Source organism: Onychostoma macrolepis, chromosome 03, assembly GCF_012432095.1.
Source record: "Onychostoma macrolepis isolate SWU-2019 chromosome 03, ASM1243209v1, whole genome shotgun sequence".
In the NCBI taxonomy this organism is placed as follows: Eukaryota; Metazoa; Chordata; class Actinopteri; order Cypriniformes; family Cyprinidae; genus Onychostoma; species Onychostoma macrolepis.
Window position 1 is genome coordinate 50223742 of NC_081157.1, and position 12946 is coordinate 50236687.

The 12946-nt window shown below is 35.9% G+C and overlaps 1 protein-coding gene across 1 annotated transcript in view; it reads right to left on the reverse strand.

The window, feature by feature from the left end:
• Nucleotides 1-12946, reverse strand: part of LOC131535819 (gastrula zinc finger protein XlCGF57.1-like) — a 509738-nt gene that overhangs the window by 66548 nt on the left and 430244 nt on the right. The window lies entirely within an intron of this gene.

The following is a 12946-nucleotide window of genomic DNA, read 5'->3' on the forward strand; positions in this document are numbered from 1 at the left end:
GTACAACACACCACCAATCATCATTTACACATCCAGATGCGTAAAGAAGAAAGAAAAGAAAAAAAAACATTACATTATAGTTGTTGACCTCTAGCTAACTTAGCATTTAACCCTAATCTTTTCTTTGGGGTCAGTATGACCCCAGTCGACTTTTCTTTAGTTAAAAAATATGTTTCCCTTCATCTCAGTGGAATAAGATTTTGTTACTTTTCAACATTTTCTATCTGTATTCACATAAAAAAAAATGGGCTTGATTCGGTTGTTCTGAAGGTATGTAATTTTGTTTTTACCTAATAAGGTCTTTGGGGTCAATATGACCCCAATTGAAAATGAATGGGAAATGCGAAAAAACCTATATTTTTTTTTTTTAATTTGTCAAAAAATAATAATAAATCCAGCATAAGTCTGAAAATTTTCACACAGAAATGAAGGCCTGGTACTAGATCACAAATGCAATGTAGAAAAGACATACTCACTCACATGCACACGCGCACACACACACACAAAAACACACACGTGTGACTGTAACAAAGAGCATTTTTTATAGAAATTGGCAAATAAAATCAATAAATTCTGCATAAATCTGAAAATGTCCACACAAAAAAATTAAAGCCGGATACTAGAGCACAAATGCAATGTGGAATGAGCATACTCACTCACATATGTACACACACGCAGACACACACACATGAACACACACACTCTCTCTTACGCACATACCCACCATTCATATCTGCTTATTGCAGTTGTTGTTTTTTAGCTTAGTTTAGGTTTTTTTTTTTTTTTTTGGTTTTATTTACATTTATGTAAAAAAAAAAAAAATTATTTTACTTTTTAGATTGAAATAAATATGTACCTGCAATCACGTTTTAGTGACAACTTGTGTGGCATTTCTGCAAATTTATGTGGCATTATTGCAAAAGCGGGCTCTTCAAAATACATCAAACAACAAAAACAAATTCTAAACTTTGGCAAAAATTTGTATTGTAATGTATTTTATAATGTTTCAATATATACTTACAAAATATATATAAGAAAAGTTGTGAGAGGAGCAGTTGACCACTTCCAGACAAATGAATGGCTCTCTATGGGCCTCTGCTGGATATATATGGTCATTACACTATTCTTTCAAAAACTGTGACTTCTACAAGTTTTTTTCTAACCACCAGATGGCAGAATTGCATACCTAACACCTAGATCAATATCCAGAAACGATTTAAATTCAATTTAGATCATCATTTAAGAGATTTATTCATAATAATTTAATATTTCACATGCAAGCTAATGATGTAGTTGAGAATTTTTGTGGTAAACAGGTACAAAAGTACTTAATATCTCCAAAAACACAGCATTAATGTATAGATGAGAAGTTAACAAAAAAAATGATATATTATTTGTATGATTAAAAATTTATAATTTTTTTACAATTACTCTTTCAATTTTGGGGTCATATTGACCCCAAATACCGGTAGTGTAAACAGGAAATGAAGCCTTTATAAGGGTTAATGCTTTAATGGACAGTGGGACAAAGGAGTTCTTAAAACGGTTAAGCCTACACTGAAGAACTCTGAAGCGTCTTCCCGAGGGAAGAAGTTGGTACTCAGAGTGGAGGACATGAGTGGGATCTGAAATAATTTTTTGAGCCTGTCTAACAACTGTTTCTTCAAAAATAGCCTGAAGTGTAGGATGCTGCTTAACTCCCATGATTTTCATGGCTCTCTGTGTTAGGCGTGTAACCTGGACTTTCAAGTGTACACTAAGATTGCCGAACCAGGCTGAGATGCCATATCGAAAAATGCTCTCGATTACAGCATGATAAAAGAGAAGCAACACTTTCTGGTTAACACCAAAGACCCTCAACCTACGAAGAAAATACAATCGCTGTTGGACCCTAATGCACACATTTTCAACCTGAACACTCCATGTCAGTTTATTATCAATGTGGATACCCAGATATCTGTAAGAGTCCACCTGGGCTATATTCTGACCATTAATGGCCACTGGTAAGTGGTCTCCAATGGACCTGGGGTCAAACATCATCTCCACTGTATTTTTTATGTTAATACTAAGAAAGTGTTTATCGCACCACTGGGCAAAATTTAGAACCTCATGTTTGTAAGTAATATCATCTGATTTCCCAGATATAAGACCTAAGATAGCAGTGTCATCAGAGAACTTAATCATGTAATTATTATCAGTACTGCATGTACATTCATTAGTATATAAAGTGAACAGGACTGGAGAACTGACACACCCTGTGGGCGCCAGTGCTGATAATCGAGATTCAGACAACGTCCTGTTCACCCTAACCTGCTGGCTACGATTGGTCAGAAAGGAGTAGAACCACTTAATAATAAAGGGATTGACATTCATCCTCTGCATAGTTTTCAGAAGAATATGAGGCTGCAAAGTATTAAAGGCTGAGCTAAAATCTACAAACAACAGTCTAGCATATCCCCTAGGATTTTCAAGATGTTTAGTCACTAGGTGCACTAAACTGTTGATAGCATCCTCAGTGCCTCTTTGACGTTTATATGCGAACTGATAGGGATCTAACTGAGGACATACTTCCAGTTTTAATTGGCTCACGATGAGCTTTTCCATACACTTCATCACAACAGAAGTTAAGGCAATAGGTCGAAAATCATTGTTCTCCTGTGGACAAGCTTTTTTAGGAACAGGGGTAATGATTGCCTTTTTCCATAGATTTGGCACAATGTGAGAGTACAGGGACCTCTGGAAAATAGGGGACCAAGCTGATGTTAATTCATCTGCACATGTTCTTATTAAAAAAGGAGATATGCCATCTGGACCTGTGGCCTTAGTTACATTGACTTGCTTAAAAACCTTAGTGATGGATTTAGGGTCAATCTCCAACCTATCAGCATCATCGATAGCAATACTATCAAGCACCATATCACATTCAGCAGAAAAATCATAATTGTCAAACCTCTTATAAAAATAGTTCAATTCATTTGCTTTTGCCAATTCATCTGTGACATGCAAAAACTTCTGTGTTAATTTCATGTTGGTTGCTATTTTCATTAAGTCCCACAATCTTTTAGAGTTCATGGTTTGAAAATTTTCCTCCATTTTTAGTTGTAAGTGATCCTTGTTCTTAAATGCCTGGTGCTTCCTATTAATACAGTCCTTCACTTCCTTGGTAACATAAGGTTTGTTGTTGGGGTAGACTTTTACATTCTTTTTTGGAATCACAATATCAACACAGAATTTGATATAATCTGTAATTACTTCTGTGGCATTGTCCAAGCTTGATTCCCTAGAAAAAATGTCCCAATCTGTGCATAGAAAACAACCTTTCAGTGATTCTATGCTATCTTCAGACCATACATTGATAGATTTCACCAAGGGTTTAGAGCTCTTGAGGGCAGTCTTATAAGTAGGGATCAGATGAACAGTGTTGTGATCAGAATTAGACAGAGGTGGTTTAGCTATGGCTTTGTAAGCATGTTTTAAATTACCATAGCATTTGTCTAAAATACGATTCTTCCTGGTGTAACAATGAATATACTGCTCAAAACCCGGCAGAGCAGTATTTAGATCACAATGGTTAAAGTCTCCCACGACGAAAATAGGGGCATTTGGGGTACTCTGTAGTTGTTCATGGACACAGTCTGCCACCTGTGACGCCGCCCGTGAAGCATTACCGTTGGGGGGTACGTAGACAGAGCAAATGAGAATGTTACCAAATTCACGGGGTAAATAAAATGGCCTGAGACTTACACATAACAGTTCTACATCAGAGCTGCAGATTTTCTCCCGGACTGTGTATTGTCTGCACCACCTGTCATTTATATACAAGCAGAGACCACCCCCTTTACTTTTTCCTGACATCACAGTCCTATCAGACCGAATGTGTAAAAACCCCTCTATTTCAACTAAACCATCAGGGATCTCTGGATGTAACCAAGTCTCAGTAAAGAGCATAATGCAAGACTCGAAGCATCCTCTTATTAAAGTTCGAAGTTCGTCCATTTTATTCCTGAGCGACCTCACATTGCTCAGAATCATAGAAGGCAATGGGGGTCGACTGCCTCTCCTCCTTAGCCGCTGTCGTAAGCCTCCACGCCGGCCTCTTTTCCACGGTCGCTGAAAACATCGAGTTCTCATACCCTCCAGCAAACTTTCAGATAGCGATCGGGAAAGACCTGCTGCATCTCCGCACCATCTCAGCGACAGAAGCGTCTCCCTCGAGTAGACTAGCGCCCCATTCCCACTGGGTTTACAGGTGGAAAAAAGTTCAGTCGGGAGCGTCATCGCCATCAAAAAAAGTAAGACACCCACCGTCATCTTAGTTATTCTCCCAATCGTGCAGATCATTCACAAAAACACGCAAAAATTAAACATACAAAACAAACAAACAGACTGTTTAAACAAACAGCAGCGTGAGTATGTGTCCGTGTCGCCCGCAGAGCAGCGCCATCTTGAGTATGAAGATTTTCACATCACGAACGTGTCGACAAGGTGTACATTAAATGAGAAATGCATAAACAATAGTTTTACACGACAGTTTCTGGTTGTATTGAATTAGGTTTGTCCAACATTGGCACGCGCAGAGTTAATGCGGGCGCGAGTTGAACTTTCCGCGGGGACGCGCTTTTGCCAGTTTCACTTTAGCAGATGACAGGTGACTTCACCTTTTGTTTTTCTTTGTCTGAAATAAGTTATCGCTATCAGCTAACGTGGTTAGGTCAGTGATCCTCAGCATTTCACACAAACAGTCCATCATACCCACGGCATGAGCGCGTGTGCGCACGGACACAGAAACTGCTCGCGCCTCGTCGGTCCGCCCATCAGATCTGTTTGAAAGCAGGTTTCCGGAAGGAATCATTCAACATGTAATGTTTGTTTGTTATTGGAAACCACTTCACATGCAGTAGTTAATTTGTTATGTGATTTAAAATGATTTTCCTCTTTTTTTTTTTTTAGCACTGAAAGATGGACATCATCAATGTGTCGTGTGCAGAGATTCAGACTTCAGCGGGTTTTCTGTATGTGATTCTGCCTGTTTTACTGAATCAGACTAATAGTCCTGACTGTGAGCAGAGCTGGCTCTCAGAGGTGAGTGTGTTTCTGTCCTCAAACTACACCGTTACACACACACACACTCTCTCTCTCTATCTGATGGTGTTTTATTTGTTCAGGACGGGCGTCTGATAGCAGATCCAGTGAATCCTCAAACACTGATTGATCCTGTTATTTCTGTCTCATCTGATCGTCTCGTCACGTCTCACTGTGTGAATCTGAATCATGAGATCATCTGCGATTCTACTGATGGAGTAAATCAACTCAATCTGTCTCAACATTAATCTGGTTAATATTAATTTATTATTATAAATGCTGCTGTAATGCTTCTTTCTTTCATTTCAGCTTCATTTCAGTCATGTGACCGCATTCAGAGGTGAGAGAAACAGTAAAACACATCAGTGTGTCCTGATTGAGATCAAACTCTGTGTTGAACTGAATCTTCAAGTGAATCATGATGATTGTGAATGTGTTTTTCAGCGAGGAATCAAACTGCAGTGACTCCAAACTCAGGTGAGTTTCAGCTGATAAACGTCTGATTATTCACTAATAAAACACTGCAGATCTGATTCACACTCAATCCACTTTCAGTCACTTCTCTCATATTGACTCATATTTGTGATCACTGTGTGTTTTTAAAGATGATCTGAATCAAGTGACTCTCCAGCTCTCAGGTACAACATTCACAGCTTTAAACCTCTCTCTAATATTGATTAATCATAATAGATCAGCTGATTATATATTTGATCACTTGTTTAGATCAGCTGTGGTGGCTTCTGGCTGTTTTCTTCATTCTTCTGGTATTTCTCTGTTTCTTTCTGCGTAAAAGGATCTTCAGGTGAGAATGATGTCATCAATCACCAATTCAGTTTCTATTAATTGTACATTACATTTACAATTATTCATTTAGCAGACGCTTTTATCCAAAGCGACTTACAAATAAGGACATTCAATTCAATTTACCTTCATTTCACTAAATCACATGAACTGTCAAGATCTGAGACAGATGTTAAGACATTTGCTGTATGAAGCTTTATTTTCTGCATCTATAGGACAATGATGAAGGTCAGATCTGATGATCCTCATGCAGTGCAGGAATCTGAGCAGTTAAAAGCTCCTGAGATTGAGGTTTAATCAACATCACGGGTCTTTATATCTGCTCAAACTGAACGAGGCACAAAGCTGATTTCCAGACCGTCTCTGTTCCTCTGATCCACAAGCCTCCATACGACGATCTGCTGAAGACATCTGAACCAATCCACAGCCTTCAAACCCAAGACACTTACAACAAACAATTATTATTTTCTGTGTTTTATTTCTGACTTGTTTCTTGATCTAGCTTTGAAATGAACCTGTCAATTTGTATAAAAGCGTCTGATAAATGAGTAAATGTAAATGAAAACAATTTATTTTTAATGTTGTTTATGTTTCTGGGGTATGCTATGTAAGATACAGTTGAAATAATGAAAAGGAAATGTACTCTAAATTACATGATTTCAGATTTTTATTCTTATCCTTACATTTTTATTAAACTCTTGCTATTTTTAAACTATGCGTATTAGTTTTGATTTTAAATGACTTCACCCAAAAATGATCATTTTTTTCTCATTTATTCATGCTCATATGGTGCAATTTACATGCATTCAACATTTGCAATTTACTTTCTTGTATGAAAGCTACGACTTGTTATAAAATTTTAGACAGGAAAGAAAGTTTTGATATTAGTGGATATTTATTTCAATTATACAGATCTATGTTGTGCTTCTTGAGGACTGGGGTAACAGCAGCAATTCTTCAACAAACCAGTAGGAAGGGGATCAGGTATACAAGTAGTAGCTTTCAAACCTGAAGCTACTGTAAGAAGTGAGGCAAAATCAGGTTGTACAAAATTTGAGCGAAAAACTCTGCACATTAGCATGAGAACTATTAGGACATTTTTCCCAGTCGTCTCAAAGGTTATGGTTGAGTGGGTACAACAGTTAGTGAAAGCTGATTACAGTTTCTCATTATTATTATTATTTTTCACAAATATTCCACAGTTTATGTATTTCACTTTCATTCTTTGAATTAATTTTTCAATGGAATTGAATGATTTTTTTAAATTAAATTTGCATCAACCGAAAGTATGGCTACTACAAAATACCTTTTGCTAATATGCTTAACATTATAGCCACTCCCTCATCTGACCGCTCCTTCCTCTGTTGACTGATTCCTGTCTGTTTCACAAAACTGACTCTCAAACCAGTCTAAAACCAGCTGTTTTCGGACGAAAACCCTTAAGCTTTCATCAAGTATTTTGGACAAGGGTTCATTTAAGGTATGAAATATGTGTTTTTGTTTGTCTTGTTTTCCACAGTTTGAATGTTTCACGGTTATATTTCAATCTTTGGCTTGTAATGAAGTTTGGGTCAGTGTTCTTTGTAAGATTTTTGATCATCTGAGTTGAGCTGGAAAAGAAATACTTTGACAAAAGCCTGTTCTGGCTTCCGGTGTTGTGCCGAATTTCGACTCCTTCCTTATGAAGGATAAACATTATTTGTTGAATTTGTAAGAACATAATGATTTGTTTTATATTTGTTGATGTTCAATTTTAAAAAGACGAATACAATAAATAAGTAAAAAATAAAAATAAAAAAAACACTCTGTTTGCTCTGCAAAGCTTTTTGTGAGTGATATTTTCCACCCAAGTTACACCATAGAACGTTCAAGAAAGCGTTAAAAAAACTGATCAGAGGCTTCAACATTGTATGGTCTTTGAATAGGCGCTACATTGTGACTCAGTACGTGCAGTTAATATTATGTGCGTGTCTAATTTGCATTTTTTGCAGATATATTTTGTAAAATGTGTACGGTGTGCGATGGGCTGTTATGTGGACTGCATAGAACAAGGTGTGTATGTTGGCATGGATGCCAGAGAGTAATTTGTATGTGTGTACTAATGTGTATCCACGCATATGTGCATGTAATTGTGGAGAGAGAGAAATTATGCACCGCAAATTACAAATCCCACCACTGTGGAGCTTTGCTGTCATCTAATGGGAAAAAAAAGTTTGGTACTGTGCTCAAAAAAAAAAAAAAACGTACTAAAAGCTAATTTTTTGAGGTATCAACCTCAAAAACACAATTTGTTTCGATTTATGGCTTTGGTTTTCAAGCAGTTTTTAAGTTCAACGTGTTTTCCCGCAATTTTTTTAATTAATTTTTAATTAATAATTAAAATCTGCCGAAGGTTGTCTTTAAAATGACACCAAACTTAAGAATGTGCTCTTCTAAAGCTTTAAAAATTTTATGACAGTTTTTGATACTGACATTTTTGTCCTTTAAGGACCGTAACTTTAATTGTAAAATTATGCACAAGGTTTAACCTGTTAACTGTCTGTTCCACTTTTTAAGTATAGGCCTGAAAATGACATTTCCAACTTAAATTGTTATACATTTTGAATGCTTTGGAGCAGAGACTTAAGGTTGGTCTCTTTTTAAAGAAGACACTTGGCAGATTATTGTACAGGTGAAAAAAGTTGTAAAAAATTATATTACAAAAAAAAAAGTTATGGAAGTTTAAGTTTATGAAAATATAAAATGTAAAAATTTTAATATTTATATTTTATATAAAATATATATTTTACAAAGCATGTTTTACACTAAAACTGCTAGAAAAGGAAAACCAAAAATCTGAAGAAGTTGTGTTCCAAATTTGAGGTTGATATCTCAAAAAATGAGCTTTCAGTGAAATGTAGTTTGGGCGTAGTACCAAGCTTTTCCACTAGATGACCATCAAACCCCATTAGTAACCATGTAAGGGCGGCTCCATTTCCATATATGGTTTGAGTGATCTGAAACATGTTTTTCCATACTTTTCTCAATATTTATGACGTAGACATCACATTCAGAAGTATTAAGGGTAGTATGGCAGTATTTGATTTCAATTCAACCTCTGAAAAACACATAAAAGACATGCAACAAGAACCCTGGATTGTACGTTATAGTTCACCCTGCATCAAAAATTGAGAACCTATTGTTTTTTCTTTACATTCAAAACACTTTTATACCTTTTTTTCCTCAAAAAATAGAATGAATATTATCTTCTGAACACTTGACATGAACATGAATGGAGATATTTCATGATTTTATCACTATTTCAAAGTAAAGGTCAGAATTCGCTCTTTGACTCTGAAGAATACTCTTCTTACCAATTAATAAATTACAGTTGACCTGTAAAATATTTTAAAAAATCAGTCAACAAACATGAAAACTAGAGTCTTTAAGCTTTCAAACGATATATAGTTTGTCAAGATTGCTTTAGGTTCAGACTAAGATATTACTGTTTAAATCATGTAATGGCAAGTGGGCCCAGCGGTGGGCCCATGACAGTTAACTGGTTTTAAATTAGCACAGTTAATATGTTTGCGGATGGCATAAGCATACTCATTTCAAAAAGGGGAAACCTGGATCCCAGTGTTGAAGGATTTGATGATTTTACTACACAATATAATGTAACATTTATTCCCATGTGTCATTTCTATTAGTGCAATATAATCCCATGTGCAATCACAAAGACAAGAGATTTCCAGTGGTAGTATTATTTCCAGATTTCCAGTGAACAGTATTATTTCAGCAGTATTAATTCACCTGCCCAAATTGTACTGCCATATACAGGAAACATTTCTGGCTGTAAAGTGTGTTTAATGAGAAGATTATGATTTAGGCTTCAAATGGAGAAATCTCTTATGGTCACCAAAGCTTCCTTGATTTGCTAAACAGGTATTTACAAAATATTCAATATTGTAAAATATCATTATAATACAAAATAAATATTATGTATGCATTAAAATAAATATTTTATTTTATATTATATATTTTTTGTTTATACAATTTATAAAATGTATTTAAAATTTAATTTATTCCTGTGATTTAAATCTGAATTTTCAGCATCATTACTCCAGTCTTCAGTGTCACATGATCCTTCAGAAATCATTCTGATATGCTGATTTGCTGCTCAAGAAACATTTCTGATTATCATCAATGTTAAAAAACTTAATTTAACATTTCTTGTCAGCAATAAAATTTGACTAAGTAAATAAATTATTTGCTGCATGACAATTGCCACTACTCAAGTTTTAAAGCTGACATGTGCTTGGTTATTTTTCTTATTTTGCATGCATGCCTACATGGATCCTGTTATTTTCTGCCAAATAATAGATTACAAGACCTATGGCCCATACCCTCTTGGTTTATCAAAAAATGAGAAGACTTGAGACTTGTTAGATCATGGTGGTATAGCTTGGGTGAAAAAGATTGGTTTCAAAAAGCTTTGAAGAGCAAACAGTGCGGAACTTATTTATATTATTCGTCAAAACAATAAATAAATAAATATCAGTATGTTCTCAATACATTTAACAAACCATGTTTATCCACATAAGGATGCAATAACTACATAAAATAAATACAATTACATGAAAATGAAAGGGCAACACAAACATATTAGATTAAATATCAACACAGAATGCAATACAAAAAAGTTGCAAGTTAAGACTTCACGTCGCTCCTGACATTTGTGATTGTATTCACACTACACGGCCTTTCATAAAAATGTATTTAGAATTAAAAAGTGTGAAGCTAAAGTTTGTGAAAGGAAAAACAGAAGTCTTTCAATTTCTATCACAGAAGTGAAACAGATGACATGACTTAAGACAGGGAAACGCTGGGAAATGTATCACAGGAAAATGAAGAGGAGTAGCAGCATGTTCAGTATTGTCAATTGTAAGTTGTCTTGTTATAAATCACTTCATTACTGCAGCAAATATAAGTTAAGCACTGTGTGTTTAAACTAAGCACTGATATTTGTCATGTAAGAGTATCTGCAAATTCCTTAAATGTACATGTAAATTAAAAAGGAAAAACTAAATTTATTGAGAATAAGTATAAGGGATAAATATACATGCAGCCAGTCATCATCACAATACAAATCCAGACCCTGATGCAGCGCATGCAATCTGGATGTAGGCCTACATTACTCACTTATTACACAACTACTATCAGATATATAAACAATAGGGAAAAAGCAGCTCCTATAGCTTTGCCAATCAGATCCAGCATTCACACAGACTATGGTATTTAATTATATAGTGCATGTATGTGATGAATGATTTGATCTTTCTGTTGTAGTTTCAGATAAAGTTCCAAATACGAGGAAAAACTGGAAAAAGTGCCACTGGAAACAGTATCCTGGGCAGAAATGTGTGTAAACTGTCAATACAGTACAACTCCGAAACCAGTGAAAGGAATGATAGGAAGATCAGAGTGATTGACACACCTGGACTTTTTAATGTAAACGTTAGTGAGAAGGAGGTTCAAATTGAAATATTTATTTGCATAACATACTCCTGGACAGCACAATTTTATTAATTCAGTGGAAAAATCCAAAGAAGCCTGTTTCCCTGATCTCTGCAGTAAAATAGAGCTGAAGGTGAAAGAAAATGAAGGGACGCACTTCACAAACAATGTATTTGATGAAACCGAGAAATACACAAAGAAGAAATTGGATGGAAAATTGAAGGAGTACAAACGGGAGCAGAAGATGGTTGATCAATCTGAATGGCAGAAAATACTCTGGTGTTTAGCAGAGATTCAGACTGACCCATACTCGAAATGGTGCTCTGCATTTAACCCATCCAAGTGCACACACACAGCAGTGAGTAGTGAACAAGTGCACACACACACAGTGAACACACACCCAGAGCAGTGGGCAGCCTTGCTCCAGCACCCTGGGAGCAATTAGGGGTTCAGTGCCTTGCTCAAGGGCACCTAAGTCATGATATCGAAGGTGGAGAGAGTGCTGTTCATTCACAGTTCCCACCTTCAATTCCTGCTGGCGCGAGAATTGAACCAGCAACCTTCAAGTTACAAGCCCGACTCCCTAACCATTAGGCCACAACTTGCCTCTGATTCACTGAATCAAACACTCAACCCTGACTGTGAGCAGAGCTGGTATCTACAGATGAGTGTGTTTCTGTCCTCACACTACACCATTATTCACACATGATCTGATGGTGTTTTATTTGTTCAGGACGGGCGTCTGATAGCAGATCCTAGTGATAGTCTCATCTGATTCTCCTCATTCACTGCAGGAATCTCAGCAGTTCATGATCTTCATGATCATCACCTTCATCATCAGATCATTTTTATCAAAGTCAGATCTTAATCACTCCCCAATATGATGTGTTTTCTGTTCATTGTGAGCTTTTTAACACTTATTTACCTTCCTGCATCTCTTTAATGTAAGTTACATCTTAGACTATGGAATATTTGACTATTTAATTAATGCATTACAGCTGTAAGACATGTCTAGATCTTAAACCCTGATGTGTTTCTGTCGATCTGTTGTTTGTTCCATAAAATCTTGCATCTACAAAGCAAATCTCAGTTTTTAAAGTTTTGAAATTATGTATTCGGATGTCCTGACAGTTTCATCATTTAAGTCTTCTTATTTCTGCCTTTTACTGATCTTATCAAGATGATATTTCATTAGTTTGTTACTAGATTTCAAGTGTAACCTTAAGTCAGAACTGGTAATAATGTAAACCATTTGTAATGTTTTATTAATGCTTAGGTGTATAACTCAGAATAGAGGCACATTCTAGCAATATTATGCTTTTAACTTAATTTATTTCTGTCATTTTTAGCAGAGGGTGATGGTATGATGTTTTAAAGCTAATGTTGCTTCAGCCATTCAAAATCAGAGACAGAACAATGTGGCAGAAAAACTGAGAAAATCCGTGACGTTTGAATAAGACTAGGTTAGTAATGTGTAATTTCAGGAAGTGAAGAGCAGAAAAGTGTTTGCATGAACCTCCTGCCTTCTGTGACTCAGAGAGTCAGCATTTAACAAGCACCAGGGCGG